The sequence below is a fragment of the Eptatretus burgeri genome, chromosome 11 (genome assembly GCF_056783735.1).
Source record: "Eptatretus burgeri isolate ZD-2024b chromosome 11, Ebu_testis_v1, whole genome shotgun sequence".
NCBI classification, from domain to species: Eukaryota; Metazoa; Chordata; class Myxini; order Myxiniformes; family Myxinidae; genus Eptatretus; species Eptatretus burgeri.
Window position 1 is genome coordinate 7,782,873 of NC_140971.1, and position 21,462 is coordinate 7,804,334.

The window sequence follows — 21,462 nt, forward strand, 5'->3', positions numbered from 1 at the left end:
ACTACCCCCTCCCCTTTTTACAGACTCATCCCGAGTCGTCAAATTTTCGTGTGCCATCATGTGTAGTTTTCCCCTAGTACATTTTACCTACGGATCCCTGAGTGCGACATTCATGGTATTCGTGTCCCCAAAATAAATAACCTGAGGGCTGAGTAACTACCTAAACAAACTCACTCACACGGACGACTTAAATAAAATTGCCGGCGCTAAGACATACATGCCGGGGGCGCACTCATATTTACAGTACATCTTAACCTTAACTTAAAAATTTTACACTAAACCATGGCCCAGGATCAATGAACTCTGCAAAAAGAAAGCAGTTAGCAGGGAGCCAGGCTGCTCGCATGCAGTCTCTGACTCAAACAATGCAGGTGACAGGGAACGTGGCCGGCTGCTCACACGCAGTCCAAGGCCTTCCCTTTTGAACTGAACGCAGTGAACCACAACGGTGCATGGGCTGCACAAACGGAGTCTCCGTGCCAGCTCAAGTGGCACACGCAATGAACACAACGAATGGATGGATGAACACAAACACGGTGCACGGGCCGCCACTGCAGGCCCGTGTTGTAGCTGCCAACAGGGCAGTTCTTGCAGCTTGCAAACTGTTGCTTTCTGATCCTGGCGCACATGGCAATGAACAGGGGGGGGGGGGGGCAAAGCAAAAATTGAACGGGGCTGGTGAACATGGGCAGTGGGCATGGCATGACAAAGGTGAGCAGGCAAACACAGCCCACAGAAGAAGGCCGCTGCAGGCAAACACAGCCGGCAGACGAACTGGCCGGCACAGGCCTTGAAGAAAAACAGCCAGCCGGCAGATGAAGTGAGCCGGCACAGGCCTTGCAGCAACACAGCCAGCAGATGAAGTGGCCGGCACAGGCCTTGAAGCAAAACACGGCCAGCCGATGGCACAGGCCTTGCAGAAAACAGCTGCAGACGATCCGGCCGGTACAGGCCTTGCAGCACAGCAGCTGCAGCCGATCCAGCCGGCACAGGCCTTGCAGCAAAACAACAGCTGCCGATGAAGTGGGCCGGCCTTTGCCTTGCAGCAACGCAGCCAGCAGATGAAGCTGGCCAGCCTTTGCCGTTCAGTGGAGGTTGGTGGAGGGAGTGCGGTGGTGCTGGCCACTCGGAAGGCGGGCTCGGACCTACCTACCTGTCTCCCTCCCACCTATCGCCTTTGCCTGTCACTGTACATACCCACTCCCTTAATTTGTCAAACCCCAATTTAGCCCCAACTTTTTTTTTTTTTTTACTTCCCCACTATATATCGTCCCCAAACCCCCTTTATCGTCTTTGTTCGGCTAACCTATCCTGTCACCTAGCCAACTCCCAACCCCTACGTTCCCTTCCCGGAGGGGAATAAGGGAGAGCTGGCGTCCTGTGTCGAGGCCCAACGAAGCCTCAGAATGGCCTCCCCAGACTTCAGCGATCCATAACACAAAGTGGGTCCAGCGGCCCACAACGAGAGCGAGGGGATGGATGGTGTGGAGGGGTACACTTCCTAATCTACCCTATCCATTTAACTGTTAAACTACCCCGGGGCTTTCAACAAGCGCCTCTCGCTTAAACTATTGGTTCTATAAACCCAGATTCCCGTCGCCTGTGTTGGTGTCCTTACAATTTCGGGCCTCGCCCCACAATTTTCTCTCCGTGCCCTCACACGGTCTCATGGCTGGGACACGTGGCTCCCTTTGGCAGGCACGACCCTCTGCCGAATCTCCCGCTATGGCACCCCCAGGCACTACACTGCCTCCGAGCCTACCAGCTCCCTAACACCGGGGAGTGCCCCCCATGGCACCTCCCCTGAAACGCACACGTGGCAGGCTGGCTTCCCGGGCCCCTTTCCGAGGGTCACCCGTGCCCACAACACTGCCCACGCGGCTAATGGAGCCCCGGGCCCCCGCACCAAGCAGGCGCACCCGTGCCCACTACGCTATCCCGGCCCCCCATGGGCCCTTGGCCTACCACGGCCGACTAGCCTGGTGCCCGGGGTACCCACTCAGCGATACTCACCTTTCGCAGCCACGCTCCCAGCCCGTCAACAGGGCTCCTGCACCCCTCCAAATGGGTTTCGAGCCTACTTTCCCACCAACAACAAAACAACCTCCATTTTTCAATTTAACTAACCCCCTAACTCAATCTACACTGACCCCGGGGGTCCCTTGGGCGGGAGTCACTCCTCCCCCCAATCACTCATCGCACCATGCATTCCCCATTCGCTCCACTCACACAGACCCGCTGGCCTCACTCACTCATCATGTACTCACCTCACAACTCTTCAACACACACACCGCTGAACTCTGCCATCCTTCTATCTGCATCCCCTAACTAACTCGTGCTCCCACGTCGTCCCTTAAACTATAGCACGTTCCATTTAACCTACGTAGCTAAGCTACGTCCCCGCTACACATCCACAAGTCTGTCACTGTTCTCAAATGTCCCAAAAATTATTTACCCAACCTAAATCTCGCAACAATCCCTCTAACTAATCCATTCCACGGACTCCATGAGGACTTACCCCTGCCCCATGAAGTCGGTCTAACTAAGCTAACCCTTCCCCCTAACTAGTTTCCATCCTGTGCCCTGGTCAAGGGGGTCTTCCACCCCTTGCCCAGGAATCCTGTGCACCCGAAAGTGAGGCTTGCTTTTTTTTTTTTTTTTTTTACATGCGCAGCACCAGCGCGGCAACTCACAGCTCGCGCACTTTCCACCTGCCCGTGACGTCATGCAGCTGCACGTGTACCTCGTCCCTCCTTGGACGGTACTATCCGGCAGGGATACCCCTCCTGCCGGATTCCAACCCCACGTGCAGCCATGGCGTCACCGTGCGCATAAAAAAAACACAAGCCCCACGTCTCGAGGGGTTCCCCACGCGAACACATGTGCTTTGCCCGTTGGAGCTTAACACACACGATCGCGTGGAGAACCCGTCCGGTCCAAATCCGTAATCCTGCCTAAACTTTGTCCGTCCGCGGGATCGGCAAATCCACCGCGTGCGTTTCCGGACCGGGACTTCACTCTCGCAAGCGAGCACGTGGGGGCCTCGTGCGTTGCACAGCACGGACCTCGTGCTCACTGCTGGGTGAACCCGGCACGGTCCCCGAAACAACTACAGCCGCTACTCGGCTTTCTTTCCTCTCATGTCGCCGTCGTCGCCATTCGACCCACGCACTCCCGCGTGTTACGACGCCAACACACCTCACCATTAAACTCACACCGGGAGACGCGGCTGCATGTTCACACATGCCGACCGTCATCTCCCTCACATACCGCTCTCTCACACACACGGTCTCCCTTGCACTCGGCCGTTCACTCACGCATGCCATCTCCCTCGCACACGTGGCTCCACTCACTCGCGGCCTTCCACTCACTCGTGCCATACTACTCACACAAACCATACCACTCACACACGCGGAGGCACTCACCCGCGGTGCCTCATCCACACTGGCCGTTTCATCCACACACACGGCCTCTTCCACTTGCGGTGCCCCTTTTACACACGGCGTGCTGGGAAGCACGTACTCCGGCACAATCGCCACCACACCACTCACACACGGGGTCGCTTCCACACACGGGGACGCACTCACACCTTGCACCACACACACAGGGCCAACCACACTGGGGATTCGTGTCCCCACAAGGGTCTCCGGGGCCTCTATACCCCCCAAGCTCTCCGTGCACCTGTCCACAGCACCCGTCCCCTCAACCTCGCAAAGCACGACCGAACCCACCTGGTCGTGACTCGCCTCAAGGGGGAATACTCCCTCCCCTCGTTCCTGGAGGAGGCCATCCAGCTGCTCGCACCGGGTCTCCACCCAGTCCACCAGCTCACCCCCATTGTCCTCCACTACCTCCGTGTGTGTGTGTGCGTCACTTACCCCGTCTTCATCGTGTAGTCTTCCCTCTATCGTTCCCATCTCCCGTGTCTCTGCCAACTCTTCACCCTTTACCTCCCTTGTCTCCACTATTTTTATTTCCTTTGTCGTCACCTCGTGTCTCGTCTCACACGTTTTGGTCTCCCCATTTAATTTTTCCCTTTCGGTCACCGTCACGACCCTCGCCCAACACGTCCCCCCGAATTATTTTTTCACCCGCCTCCACTGCGGGCCTGTCAGCCGTTGCACCCCCTCCCAGCTCGTTCGCTCCTACACGTGGAGTCGCCATTTTGAGCTCCCTGGTCACTGCCTTCATGCCCGCCTGCAGGCTTCGGCCCATGTTCTGCGTCTCACCCCGCAGCTTTTTAGTTTCTTCCTTCATGTTTGTTTCCATTCCGTTCATTTGCTTGTTCATTCCGTTCATTTGCTTGTTCATGCCTTTCATTTCATTTGTGTTTGTATCCATCTTTTCGTTCATGCCTTTCATTTCGTTTTTCATTTCCGCATTCATCTTTGCCAGCATGGTGAATAGCTGGGCCATGTCGGGTGCGCTTGGGTGAGCCGTTTTGGCAGGGGTTGGGGAAGGGTTTTGGTGGAGAGGGGGAGGGGAGGTGTCATACACCGCGGCCGCTGCCGCACCTATTTCGGGCTCTGGGTTCAGTTGGGCGAGTTCGTTTTCCTGTACAACCAACATTTCCTGCACGGGGATTTCGTCCTGAGCCATGGATTCTACACATTCTACATCCATTTCTAATACCCCCGGCTCCCGCTCGCCTTGAGACGCCATCTTATTTCTCGTGAAGGGTTAATTTAGCTCGCTCGTAATTTGGAGGGAATCGGGGGTCGCTCCTCTCACCCCTGGACCGATTCCCGTGAATTTAGCTGGAGACAGGAGAGCCCGTTTTCCCGTTCTCCGATACCAGTGCCGCGAGGAGGGCGATGAATTTGTATCGCACGACCTGACACCAGTGTTGCGGTTTTCGCGCCCGCCGGCGTGCTGACGGCCACGTAACTCGAATCGCGGCACGACGCCCACCGGACGGACAATCCCGTCGTGACCCTCTCGGTCTAACGCCGGGAACTAGTCACGGGTGGACCTTTCGGTCTCACCACGATCATGCCAATCGGCCCCCCGCGTGGGATAGGGTTGCTCACCAAATTCGACCTACCTAAGTACCCACACGGAGGGTAGACCGGGCGATCGCACCTCGCCGCAGGTCGACTTCGGACACGGGCCACTTTAAGCGACCCGTTCCGTACTATCGGGATAACCGAGCGGTGTTATCGTCGGCCTCGACGGTTCGATTAATTATCGGGCGTTTTAGCCCACGACCAACCCTTTACGTGAAGTAAGATGGAGATTCAATCGAGGAAAAGACGAAGCGAAACGGGAAAACAGTTCAACATGAAGCACATTTATTTCGCGATGAACGGAAAGCACACGTATACAATCACACCAAAAGCACATGTAAAAGAAGAAGACAATGCAGAGCTATCCGACTACCGAGCACACGGCAACACTTATACAGTTTTACTTCACAGACGGCGCCGACAACACATATACCCAAAGCAAAAGAAAAGGACCACCCTCAAGGATGAGGGGGGGGGGTAGGCGGGCCTGGGGCCGAGACCGCGTCGGGCCTACCCGTCTGGTGATGATACGCAAAGTGGCGGTGGCGCCCCAACTCTGCGGGCCTCGCGGACAGTGTCTGGTAGGGGGTGGGAAAGGGGCCCCCTTCTCGCACTATCTCAGCGCGGGGGGAAACAGGAGGGGGTTGTTGATGCTCGGGGGAAGGAGGATATCACCCTGTCTCGGGTCCCGCGACGAGCGTCTCCAACACGACCTCGGTCGCGCCGCCGGCCTCTCCCTCCGCAGCTCCCCGAATCCGACGCGAGCACCCCCTCGACCGCCTTCGCCGCCGCCACCTCTCCTCAGCTCGGTCCAATCGCCTTCTCCGTCTCCTCTCTTGACTCGTCCCAACTCTTCACTGGCTCCGCGAACTCCCAACTCTGACTACTACCACTTCTTCCCAGCTCCACCGACAACAACTCCTGACTGACGAACGTGGTCCCTTATATGCCCCGTGGCTTCGCCCCTTCACCTTCGACCCTTTACCTCCGACCCTTCACCTCTAACTGGCTCCCCATTGGACCGAGGAAAAGTGGGCGTGAATGCTTTTTGATCCATGAATTTGCATATAGCGACCACACTCCAACGCCCTGGAGGCGGGGCCAAATCGCCCCACGCTCACCGATAGGACGGAACAGAAGTGGGCGTGAGTCGTTTTTGATCCGTTTTCTCGGAAAGTCTGTGATGTTTCTGAACACGCTGCTCGGTGCGCGCCCTGCACGAGTCCAGTATCGGTGCCCACAAGTGGCGCAAGAATGGTGGTGATGCGATGGTGGCGAGTTGTGACGGTAAAGGTCGTGGCTGTTGTGGTGAAGCGGCGTTGTGGTTGGTGGTTGTTGTGTGATGACTGTTGAGACGTGGTTGGTGGTGGTAGTAATGGCGGCTGGTCCAAAATAAAGATAGGAAAAGAAAAACGGCTATCCTGAAGGGTCGCAGCAAGAGTGAATGACATTTATTCCCTCTAAACAACGGCTTTGGACCTAACTACACATATACTTACAGAGATATCTCACCTAAGGGACCTGAATGGTGGTTTGCGAATTTCGTCAACCACAACAATATAAACTCCAGGCTTAATCGTTCTTTACTCGACAATAAGCGATCTTCACTCAACGGTCAAGCCAGGTGTTTTGAGATTAAAACTGTAAAACTGTACCTGCATCTAGGGAAGGGAAGTACTGCATAAACATAAATAAATAAATTAATATATTCATATTTGCCAATATATTTAATATTATAGGATGATTATTGTGAGTGGGGTGAACAGTTTTACAATCGGGGATTGGGGGGGGGTGGGGTAAAACATGGGGATGAGAAAAGTGTGGCAGGCTCAGGAACTTCAACAGGATGTTAAAAATAAATAAAAAGGATTTTGGGGGGGAGGGTGGGAAGGGGCTTGGCGAAGTCAGTTTTATGCTGCAGAGAATACAACAGCGACCATACAGTGACACTATCCCTTGAAGGGACCTTCTCACAGACATTTCACACCAAGCACAGATGTACACAATCACCCATCTATACTCAAGATAGTTGCAAGTCCTGCCAATGCCCCTGTATCTCCAATGATTCAAGGTACCTATCTAATACCAATTTAAACCGAGCTAGTGACTGTTTCTGCTGCCACTACCTTTTCAGGGAGATCATTCCATGCATTAACTACTCTCAAAGTGAAAGACTCTAATACCTTACTACCTACCGTCCTAACTCTCCTCTTCTTTACTCTCCAGCTATGGCTCCTGGTCCTTTCACTGTCCATTGTGCTGGAGAACTCTTCTGCACATATTTGGTGCACACTCTTCATCATGTTAAGCATTTCTATCGTATCCCCTCGTAATCACCTCTATTATGATGGATAAAGTCCCATCTCCTTCAGCCTCTCCTCATAGTTAGGACCTGCTCGGCCCGGAATAAACCCAATAGCCCCATGATTAACGCACGGGCATCATGCAAGCAATCCACATGATCTGGACAATGATGCTGTATAGCTATGTCCGGATACCACTCTGAGATTCATCCTCTCTATGGCAATCGACAATCCCACAATTCGACAACTCCACAATCCGATAATCTCACAACTCAGCAATCTCACAACTCAGCAATCCCACAACTGTGTGTCCTTCTTCATATGTAGTCAACAAAACTGTACACAATATTTGACATGACTTCATTAAATTCCTGTACAATGTTTAAACTACAAACGAGGAGAGAGGTGTGGGATCTCAGGATGCTACAGGATCTCAGGTTCAAATTTCGCACACGGTTTATCACTTGCAAAATGGAAGATTTTTCAATTATTTTGATTGGTCTTGTGCTTTATTCTGTCTGTTTATTTTTCTGTTTGCATGTCAATCGCCTACTTTATGAGGTCAAAATATCAACATAGGACAAAGGTCAACAAATTTGTCTAATTTCTAAAATCCTCAATTTTCATCTGATTGACTAGAAATTTGAACAGAATTTGTGTATCAGGTCGCAGAAGTCAACCACCAATTATTTTTAAGGTCAAATTTGTTTCATGGATTTTGCAAGTATCGTGCCATGCACGACATCTTTCTTATTGGGTCGCCGAAATAGGTGACCCTTATTGTCAGCAATTCTGTCTTTTTGTTTGGATGTTTGTTCGTTTGTCATGAGCATAATTGGTAGTAAACGTGGGTGGATTTTGACCAAACTCGGGTGGTAGGTACATCTTATGACCTAATGCTTTGGAAATTGTGATGGTTGCGAGGGATGCTTTGGTTTCCGAGCAACAACCGAAAAACCTTCAAAATTGGTACCGTTCACGTGAAATCAATTCCGAAAGCCATTATCCCACGTAGGGTTATGAAATTTGGCAAGAATGATCTACAGGTGATGCTCTATGAAATATATTCCGGTTTTTGTGATATATGGAATACTTTACCAGCAGCGCCCCCTACAATTAGGGTATGCGCAAAAATTGGCAAAAATTGAAGGCCCCTTAACGATCAGGTGAGTGCATCGATACGAATGAAACTTTGCAGGTTCATGGTACTCAATGACTACTACAACTTTGCCTCAGGACATATTGACCGATTTCGCTTAGGTCAGGGGTCAAAGGTCAATTCGTGCAAAAATCGATAATATGCGAGAGCTGGAGGTGCCTTCGCGCCAAATGCTACTCCTCCTACGGTTATGGTCGGATGGTCATGAAAATTCACACTAATCGTCTGGAATACATTGTGCACAAACGATCGAGCCGGATTTTCGATTTAGATCTTTGTTCACCCACAGCACCCCCTTGAACTTTTGGGATTTCCGATTTCAAACCGCATTTTCGGTACTTTTCATTCAAATGGATACCAAGTAGTTATCAGTAGATGGAACTGGATGAGATTTGATATGCATAATCTGAAGGCGATTCCCTATCCGCCGCTATATGACATCCATTTTGCTCTATATCTTATAGTTTCCATGCTCGGCGACCCATCGCCGCCGACCGGCTTGTTATTCTGTCTGTCTGTCTGTCTATCAATCGCCTACAGGTCACAATTTTAAAACGATCTTCACCACCTGCTAGAGTTCCTCATAAGCAAGAAACCTATTGTTATTGAAGTGAAAAGGTCAACAACTTAGGTGGGATTTCTAAAATCCTCAATTTTCATCCGATTGACTTGAAATATGAAAAGTATTTGTGTTTCAGGTCACTGAATCCAACCAGCCAATTATTTTGAGGTCAACATAGGCCAAAGGTCAACAACTTTGTCTCATATCTACAATGTTCAATTTTCATTCAATTGACTTGAAATTTGAGGAGGATTTGCATATCATGAAACTGAATTCAATTACTTTTTTTTTTGAGGTCTCAAGGTAAAAAGGTCAACATAGGCCTAATTTCTAAAATCATCAATTTTCATCTGATTCATTTGAAATGTGAACAGGGTTTGAATATCATGTCACTGAATTCAACCACCCATTATTTTGAGGTCAACAACTTAGGTGGTATTTCTAAAATCCTCAATTTTCATCCGATTGACTTAAATTTGAACAGAATTTGCATATCACGTCACGGAATTCAACGAGCCAATTATTTTGAGGTCAGCATAGACCAAAAGGTTGACATCAGCCAAATGTCAACATCCTCAGTGAGATTTCTAAAATCCTCAATTTTCATCCGATCGACTTGAAATTTGAAGCAGATTTATATTTCAGGTCACTTAATTCAACCAGCCAAATATTTTTGAAATCTCAGTCAAAAGGTCACCATAGGCCGAATTTCTAAAATCATCAATTTTCATCCAATTGATTTGAAATGTGAACAGGTTTTGCACATCATGTCACTGATTTCAACCACCTATTATTTTGAGGTCGAAAGGTCAAAAGGTGAACATCGGCCAATTTTCTAAAATCGTCAATTTTCATCCGATTGAATTGAAATTTGAAGAAGATTTGCACATCAGGTCACTGAATTCAACCACCAATTATTTTTGAGGTCAACATGGACCAAAAGGTAAACATAGGTCAATAATGTAGGTGTGATTTCTAAAATCCTCAATTTTCATTCTATTGACTTGAAATTTGAGGAGAATTTGCATATCATGTAACTGAATTCAATCACCAATTATTTTTGAGGTCGACATCGGTTAAACGTCAACATCCTCAGTGATATTTCTAAAATCCTCAATTTTCATCCGATTGACATGAAATTTGAAGCGGATTTATATTTCAGGTCACTGAATTCAACCAGCCAATTGTTTTTGAAGTCTCAAGGTCAAAAGGTCAACATAGGCCGAATTTCTAAATTCGTCAATTTTCATCCGAATGACTTGAAATGTAAACAGGTTTTGCATATCATGTCACTGAATTCAATCAACAATTATTTTTACGGTAAAATTTGTTTTATGGATTTTGAAAGTACTGTGCTATGCACGACATCTTGTTTGGTTGTAATTTCCAATTTCCTTGTCATGCATGTGAGATATAAACAGACCTCTGCACGAGACTAAGAAAGTGGGAAAAATCTCTGGTTCCTGGATCGCCAATCAAAGCATTGAATTTTGTTTAATGGATATTGCTTCATTCTTCATTGTTTTGAATATGGGGAAGTTTACACACAATACATGCAAAGGGACGAAATTTTTATCCCCTAACCCTCCTTCACCCCACCTCCAACCCCAATTACCCAACTACCGCCCCCTTTCTCGTTTCTCTTCCCCATCATAACGTTTCTTAGTGTCTTACCATCCATCCTTCCAATATCTCTCTTTTTCTCGTTTTCCCCTAAGACCCCTCCCTCTCCCCTCCTGCCAACTTTAAACATTCCCACGTTTATTAAACAACTAGACGACCCGTGAACCCGTTGGGTTCCCGTTGTGACAGCGGTTGATGAAAAAAAAAATTGTAATATTATTTAGTGGTCAAACTTTAACTTGAAGAAAATTTGAACATTTACCTCAGGAGTCATCGTTCAACGAATCATGCGTCTAAACACAATTATATTTATGAATGAACATGGAAGTATTAGATCAAAATGGCAAAGTTTATTTCATGCTTAAAAATATATTGTTCTTTGTCTATACTAAATGTTTGAGATTTTTAAATAAATAGTTTCAAGAAAAAAAAAAGATAGCTCCAGAACTATACCACTGAGGTTGTTTGCAATGACCAAATACTCCCGAAGAGTACTTACTTGACTGAATCGGGAATTGATTTTTGAATATTTTTTTCATTGCCCGATTTTAACAAAACTTGAGTAAGGTGGCCCCAAAATTTTTGCGCTATTGTGTACCGTTTTGGCTGTATTTCGGGAACATACAAGATGAGTTTTAGTAATCTATAAGTAGATGCCACGTTTATTCCACAATCTCACATTTATCCCACAATCCCATGTTTAATCCACAATCTTACATTTATTCCACAATCCCATGTTTACTCCACAATTCCATGTTTATTCCACAACTTCACGTTTATTCCACAATCCCATGTTTATTCCACAATCCCACGTTTATTCCACAATCCCATGTTTATTGCATATATCCCACGTTTATTGCACAATCCCACTTTTAATCCACAATCCCACGTTTATTCTACAATCTCACGTTTATCCCACAATCCCACTTTTATCCCACAATCCCAAGTTTATTCCACAATCACACATTTATTATATAATCTCATGTTTATCCCACAATCCCACATTCATTTCACAATTCCACGTATATTGCACAATCCCACTTTTATTCCACAATCCCACGTTTATTGAACAATCCCACGTTTATTATACAACCTCATGTTTAGTGCACAATCCCACTTTTATTCCACAATCACACATTTATGATACAATCTCACATTATTCCACAATCTCACGTTTATTCACCAATCCCACGTTTATCCCACAATCCCACATTTATTACACAATCCCACATTCATTCCACAATCTCACGTTTATTCCACAATCCCAAGTTTATTATACAATTTCACATTTATACCACAATCGCACAATCCCAAGTTTATTCCACGATCACACATTTATCAAAACTTCATTCCTCACCTTCCACTTGGAAGGAGAAGTACTCTTGGAAAACTTGGAAGTACTCTACCAGGCATTCCACAATCTCATATTTATTCCACAATCTCAGGTTTATCCCATAATTCCACGTTTATTCCACAATCTCATGTTTATCCCACAATCCCACATTTATCCCACAATCCCACATTTATTCCACAATCCCACGTTTATCCCACAATCCCACGTTTATTGCACAATCACACGTTTATTCCACAATCACACGTTTATTCCACAATCACACATATATTCCACAATCCCATGTTTATTCCACAATCCCACGTTTTTTTCTTCGATCTCACGTTTATCCCACAATCCTACATTTATCCTACAATCCCAAGTATATTCCACAATCAGACATTCACTATGCAATCTCACGTTTATTCCACAATCTCATGTTTATCCAACAATCCCACATTCATTCCACAATCCCACATTTATTCTGCAATCCCACATTTATTTCACAATCTCACGTTTTTATCACAATCCCACGTACATTCCACAATCCCCCGTTCATTCCACAATTTCCACATTTATTCAACAATTCCACATTTAATGCACAATCCCACCTTTATTCCACGATCCCACGTTCATTCCACAATCCCATATTTATTCCACAATCCTACATTTATTCCACAATCTCACGTTTATTTCACAATCCCACATTTATTCCACGATCACACATTTATTATTCAATCTCATGTTTATTCCACAATCACACGTTTATTCCACAATCCAATGTTTTTTCCACAATCCCACATTTATTGCACAATCCCACGTTTATTCCACAATCCCACATTTATAACACAATCCCACGTTTTTTTCCACAATCCCACATATATTGCACAATCCCACATTTATTGCACAATCTCACGTTTATTCCACAATTGCACTTTTATTCCACAATCCCACGTTTATCCCATAATCTCACGCTTATTACAGTCTCATGTATATTCCACAATCCCACGTTCTTTCCACAATCCAACGTTTATCCCATAATCTCACGTTTATTACACAATCCCACGTTTATTCCACAATCCCATGTTTCTCGCACAATCCCACGTTTATTCCACAATTGCACATTTATTCCACAATCCCATTTTTCTCGCACAATCCCACGTTTATTCCACAATTTGACATTTATGCCATAATCTCACATATATTCCACAATCCCACGTTTTATTCCACAATCACACGTTTATTCTGCAATCCCACATTTATTACACAATCCCACGTGTATTGCACAATCACACGTTTATTCCACAATCACACCATTATTCCACAATCCCACGTTTATTCCACACTCCCACGTTTATTCCACAATCCCACTTTTATTCAACAATCCCACTTTTATTACACAATCTCACGTATATTCCACAATCCCACGTTTATTCCACAATCGCACGTGTATTTCACAATCCCACGTTTATTCCACAATCCCATGTTTATCCCACAATCCCACGTTTATTCCACAATCCCACGTTTATTCCACAATCTCACATATATTCCACAATGGCACGTTTTTTTCCACAATCACACATTTATGCTGCAATCCCACGTTTATTCCACAATCACACATTTATTACACAATCATATGTTTATTCCACAATCCCACGTTTATCCCAATATCCCACGTATATTACACAATCCCATCTTTATCCCACGTTTATTCCACAATCCAACGTTTATTCCACAATCCCATGTTTGTTCTGCAATCCCACATTTATTCCACAATCCCATATGTATTCCACAATCTCACGTTTTTATCACAATCCCACATATATTCCACAACCAACCGTTCATTCCACAATCCCACATTTATCCACAATCCCACCTTTATTCCACAATCCCACGTTTATAACACAATCTCACGTTTATTCAATAATTGCACTTTTATTCCACAATCCCATGTTTATCCCACAATCCCACATTCCCACGTTCATTTCTCAATCCCACTTTTATTCCACAATCGAACGAATATTCAACAATCCCACGTTTATTCGACAATCCCACGTTAATCCACAATCCGACGTTGATTCTGTAATCCCAGATTTATTTCACAATCACACATTTATTACACAATCCGACGTGAATTACACAACACACGTTTATTCCACAATTGCACATTTATTCCACAATCCCACGTTTATCCTACAATTATTCCACAATCCCACATTTATTACACAATCACACGATTATTACACAATCTCACGTTTATTCCACAATCCTACGTTTATCCCACATTTATTACACAATTGCACTTTTATTCCACAATCCCACACTCCCACATTTATGCCACAATCCCACGGATATTACGCAATCCCATGTATGTCACACATTCCCACGTATATTACACAATCTCACGTATGTTGCACAATCCCATCTTTATCCCACAATCCAACGTTTATTCCACAATCCCACATTCATTCCACAATCTCATATTTATTCCACAATCCCACGTTCATTCCACAAACCCACCTTAATTCCACAATGCCACGTTTATGACACAATCCCACGTTTTTTCCACAATTCCACATTTATTGCACAATCCCACATTTATTACACAATGTCACGTTTATCCCACAATCCCAAGTTTTTTTTCCACAATCCCACGTTTATTACACAATCTCACTTTTATGCCATAATCTCACGTATATTCCACAATGCCACGATTATTCCATAATCTCACATATATTCCACAATCCCACGTTTTTTTCCACAATCTCACGTATATTCCACAATCCCACGTTTATTCCATGTTTTTTCCACAATCACACATTTATTCTGCAATCCCACATTTATTTCACAATCACACATTTATTACAAAATCTCACATATATTCCACAATCCCACGTTTATCCCATGTTTTTTCCACAATCACAGGTTTATTCTGCAATCCCACAATCACACATTTATAACACAATCCCACGTATAACACACAATCCCACGTGTGTTACACAATCACACGTTTATTCCACAATCACACGTTTATTCTGCAATCCCACATTCATTCCCCAATCCCATATTTATTCCACAATCACACGTTCATTCCATAATCTCATGTTTACCCACAATCACACGTTTATTATACAATCTCACGTTTATTGCACAATCCCACTTTTAATCCACAATCCCACATTTATTCCACAATCCCAAGTTTATCCCACAATCCCACTTTTAATCCACAATCCCAAGTTTATTCCATAATCACACATTTATTATATAATCTCATGTTTATTCCACATGTTTATGTTTATACCACAATCCCAGGTTTGTTCCACTATCTCACGTTTATCCCAGAATCCCAAGTTTATTTCACTCACACATTCATTATGCAATCACCCGTTTATTCCACAATCTAATGTTTATCCCACAATCCCACATTCATTTTACAATTCCACGTATATTGCACAATCCCACTTTTATTCCACAATCACACATTTATTATACAATCTCACATTATTCCTCAATCTCACGTTTATTCACCAATCTCACGTTTATTCCACAATCACATGTTTAATCCACAATCCCACGTTTGTTCTACTCTCTCACGTTTATCCCACATTTATCCTACAATCCCAAGTTTATTCCACAATCAGACATTCATAATGCAATCTCACGTTTATTCCACAATCTCATGTTTATTCCACAATCTCACGTATGTTGCACAATCCCATCTTTATCCCACAATCCCACGTTTATTCCACAATCCCACGTTTATTCCGCAATCCCATGTATCTTCCACAATCTCACGTTTTATCACAATCCCACGTATATTCCACAATCCCCCGTTCATTCCACAATCCCACATTTATTGCACAATCCCACCTTCATTCCACAATGACACATTTTTTGCACAACCCCACCTTCATTCCACAATCCCACCTTTATTCCACAATCCCACATTCATTCCACAACCCCACCTTCACTCCACAATCCCACCTTTATTCCACATTCCCACATTTTTTGCACAACCCCACGTTCATTCTACAATTCCACATTCATTCCACAATCCCACATTTTTTGCACAACCCCACCTTCATTCCACAATCCCACCTTTATTCCACAATCCCACCTTTATTCCAAAATCCCATGTTTATCCCACAATCCCACGTCTATCCCATAATCCCACGTTTATTACAGTCTCACGTATATTCCACAATCCCACGTTCTTTCCACAATCCAACGTTTATCCCATAATCTCACGTTTATTACACAATCCCACATTTATTATACAATCTCACGTTTATTGCACAATCCCACATTTATTCCACAGTCCCAAGTTTATCCCACAATCCCACTTTTAACCCACAATCCCAAGTTCATTACATAATCACACATTTATTATATCATCTCATGTTTATTCCACATTTTTATGTTTATAACACAATACCAGGTTTGTTCCACTATCTCACATTTATCCCAGAATCCCAAGTTTATTCCACTCACACATTCATTATGCAATCACCAGTTTATTCCACAATCTAATGTTTATCCCACAATCCCACGTTAATTCTACAGTCAGACATTCATTATGCAATCTCACGTTTATTTCACAATCTCATGTTTATCCCCCAATCCCACATTTATTCCACAATCCCATGTTTATCCCACAATCCCACATTTATTCCACAATCACATGTTTAATCCACAATCCCACGTTTGTTCTACTCTCTCACGTTTATCCCACATTTATCCTACAATCCCAAGTTTATTCCACAATCAGACATTCACAATGCAATCTCACGTTTATTCCACAATCTCACGTATGTTGCACAATCCCATCTTTATCCCACAATCCCACGTTTATCCCACAATCCCACGTTTTTATCACAATCCCACGTATATTCCTCAATCCCACGTTCATTCCACAATGACACATTTTTTGCACAACCCCACCTTCATTCCACAATCCCACCTTTATTCCACAATTCCACATTCATTCCACAACCCCACCTTCACTCCACAATCACACGTTCATTCCACAATCCCACGTTTTTTGCACAACCCCACTTTCATTCCACAATCCCACCTTTATTCCACAATCACACGTTTATTCCACAATCCAATGTTTTTTCCACAATCCCACATTCATTGCACAATCCCACATTTATTACACAATCCTATGTTTATCCCACATTCCCACATTTTTTGCACAACCCCACCATCATTCCACAATCACACGTTTTTTTCCACAATCCCACGTTTATTCCACAATCCCACGTTCATTTCACAATCCCACATTTTTTGCACAACCCCACCTTCATTCCACAATCCCACATTCATTCCACAATCCCATATTTATTCCACAATCCCACCTTTATTCCACAACCCCACCTTCATTCCACAATCCCACCTTTATTCCACAATCCCATGTTTATCCCACAATTACATGTTTAATCCACAATCCCATGTTTGTTCCACTCTCTCACGTTTATCCCACAATCCCCCGTTCATTCCACAATCCCACATTTACTGAACAATCCCACCTTCATTCCACAATCCCACATTCATTCCACAATCCCACGTTCATTCCACAATGACACATTTTTTGCACAACCCCACCTTCAATCCACAATCCCACCTTTATTCTACAATCCTACATTCATTCCGCATCCCCACCTTCACTCCACAATCCCACCTTTATTTCACAATCCTATGTTTATCCCACATTCCCACATTTTTGCACAACCCCACCTTCATTCCACAATCCCACCTTTATTCCACAATCACACGTTTTTTTCCACAATCCCACATTTATTCCACAATCCCACGTTCATTCCACAATCCCACATTTTTTGCACAACCCCACCTTCATTCTGCAATCCCACCGTTATTCTACAATCCCACATTCATTCCACAATCCCACGTTCATTCCACAATCCCTCGTTCATTCCACAATCCCACGTTCATTCCACAATCCCACGTTCATTCCACAATCCCACGTTCATTCCACAATCCCACGTTTTTTCCACAATTGCACTTTTATTCCACAATCCCACATTTTTTGCACAACCCCACCTTCATTCCACAATCCTACCTTTATTCTGCAATCACACGTTTATTCCACAATCCCACCTTTATTCCACAACCCCACCTTCACACGTTCATTCCACAATCCCACATTTTTTTGCACAACCCCACCTTCATTCCACAATCCCACCTTTATTCCACAATCACACGTTTATTGCACAATCACACGTTTTTTTCTACAATCCCACGTATATTACACAATCCCACATATAACACATGATCCCACGTATATTACACAATCACACGTTTATTCCACAATCACACGGTTATTCCACAATCCCACATTTAATCTGCAATCCCACATTTATTACACAATTCCATGTTCATTCCACAATCCCACAATCCCACATTCATTCCACAATCCCAGAATCACACATTTTTTTCCACAATCCCATATTCATTCCACAATCCCACATTTATTCTACAATCCCATGTTTTTTCCACAATCCCACATTTATTACACAATCCCATGTTTATCCCACAATTCCACATTCCCACGTTTATTCCACAATCCCACGTTTATCCCATAATCCCATGTTGATTACACAATCTCACGTATATTCCACAATCCCACGTTTATTACACAATCAGACATTCACTATGCAATCCCACGTTTATTACACAATCAGACATTCACTATGCAATCCCACGTTTATTCCACAATCACACGTTTATTCTGCAATCCCACATTTATTGCACAATCCCTCGTATATTACACAATCCCACATATATTCCACAATCACACGTGTATTGCGCAACCCCAACTTTATACCACAATCTCACATTCATTCCACAATCCCACGTTTATTCTGCAATCCCACATTTATTCCATAATCTCACACCTTGGTATCACTTTTAAATGTTGAATATAAACTCGAACAAGTGCATCTTTGCCTTGTATGTGAACGTGTTTCAGTGTTTGTCTCTATTCGTCTACCTATCCTTCCTCTCTTTTTTACTCTCTCTCTTCGATGACAACACTGGCTGTTTGGAATATCCTCCTTCACCTCCTGCCCCTTTCACCATCCCTTCAACACCCACTCCCTACCTTCAATACCTCGCTTCTCACACAGCCCAAACAATCCCTCCCTTTTTCCAAACAGACAAGTCCCGACAAAACGTTTCGAATAATTGTGCGCAAGAGTCATGTCTTCGTGAAGGATGATATAATATTGTGTAATATATAATATATTTGAAACTATCATCCACTGTGGTAAGTGTAGTTTAACTCCACTCAAAACTCCAATTGTTTCAGCATACTGCACAAGGTGAAGGTATGGTGAAATATGCAGCAGGTTATGGTAGAGCATTGGTATCCTGTAGTAGCCTACAATGTGGATTCATACACTGTATCTCCCTCTCTGTCCTCCTCGCTCTTTTCTCTCCCTTCCCTCTCCCTCCCGTCTCCTCTCTCTCGAGTCCTCTTCCTCTCGAGTCCTCTCCCTCTCGTTCCCTCTCCACTGGACTGAAGCCACAAACGCAGCTGCGACCCCTCCCCCTCCACTCTGGTGTCCCGCCGACAGTCCTTCCCTCCACACAGCCGTCTGACCGCAGAGTTACCGGAGGCGAGGGAGGGGTGTGGGGATTGACGGGGGAGGGGGGGGCGACTGGGCATCCAGTTCCTTCTCGTGCGGTATCCCCTCTAGGTGTAATACTGTACCATAATACAACATTGGAAAATATTACACATGTTTCAGTTCATTATCAAAGATACAAGGTCAACACCTGAAACCCACTCCAAAGTTTAGAATAATCCATGATATGGGAGAGATGAACCAAATGGGATTTAAAGGAAGAAATACAATGTACGACATAAATATGGATGTGTGTATACGTATGTATGTGTTATGTATGTGCATATGGATGTGTGTATATATATATATATATATATATATATATATATATATATATATATATATATATATATATATATATATATATATATGTATGAATGTGTATGTATGTAGGTATGTGTGTGTATGTATGTGTGTATGTATGTGTGTATATATATATATATATATATATATATATATATATATATATATATATATATATATATATATATATATATATATATATATATATATATATATGTAAGTATGTGTATGTATGTATGAATGTGTATGTATGTATTGATGTGTGTGTGTGAATGTGAGTGTGTGTATGTATGTATGTATGTATGTATGTATGTATGTATGTATGTATGTATGTGAATGTGTGTATGTATGTATGTATGTATGGATGTATGTGTGAGTGTGTGTGTATGTGTGTGAGTGTGTGTATGTGTGTGAGTGTGTGTATGTGTGTGAGTGTGTGTATGTGTGTGAGTGTGTGTGAGTGTGTATGTATGTGAGTGTGTGTATGTATGTATGTATGTATGTATGTATGTATGTATGTATGTATGTGAATGTGTGTATGTATGTATGTATGTATGTATGTATGTATGTATGTATGTATGTGTGTGAGTGTGTGTATGTGTGTGAGTGTGTGTATGTGTGTGAGCGTGTGTGAGTGTGTATGTATGTATGTATATATGTGAGTGTGTGCATCTATGTCAGTGTATGTATGTATGTATGTATGTATGTATGTATGTATGTATGTATGTATGTGAATGTGTGTATGTATGGATGTATGTGTGAGTGTGTGTGTATGTGTGTGAGTGTGTGTATGTGTGTGAGTGTGTGTATGTGTGTGAGTGTGTGTATGTGTGTGAGTGTGTGTGAGTGTGTATGTATGTGAGTGTGTGTGTGTGAGTGTGTATGTATGTGAGTGTGTGTATGTATGTATGTATGTATGTATGTAGTGTACAGGGTATGCATGTAAGTGCGTCGTCAGAAGCAACGAGGTGCTGGTGCTGGTGCAGGCTATAACAAGGCTGAGTGCGAGAGCATGTGTGTTGAGCCGGCGCCCCGGGCCCTCTCTGTGACGAATCGATGAACCGCCGCCGCCGCGCTTTCCGGAGAGCTGGTGGGAGGTGGGGGAAGGGGAGAGGGTGGATGTGCTCCCTCCCCTCTGCAGCCTCCAGTGGCGACTTCGAGTCGCGACCTTTCTGTCTGTTTCAGACAGATAGAAAGCCACCCAGACCGACACAGACAAAAATGGCCTCGTAAACAGAAAGACACACAGTCACAATCTAAATGGGACCTGTGTCCGGGAAACCATGCTGACGTCATCACTGAAGCGATATACAATATATCGGTTTGAAAATAATTAGTTGTGGGCGATGAACACGATTGAAGTAAATGCAGTAACATCAAAATTATTATTTAATTAATTTACGCCCTTTCCCGCCTTTCGGATTATCATCGAGTTTGTCGATACGATCTCGGATCAGTGGAAACGATTGTGGGAACAAGGAGGATGGACAAATAAACACAAAGGAACAAGATCGGTGAAATACACAG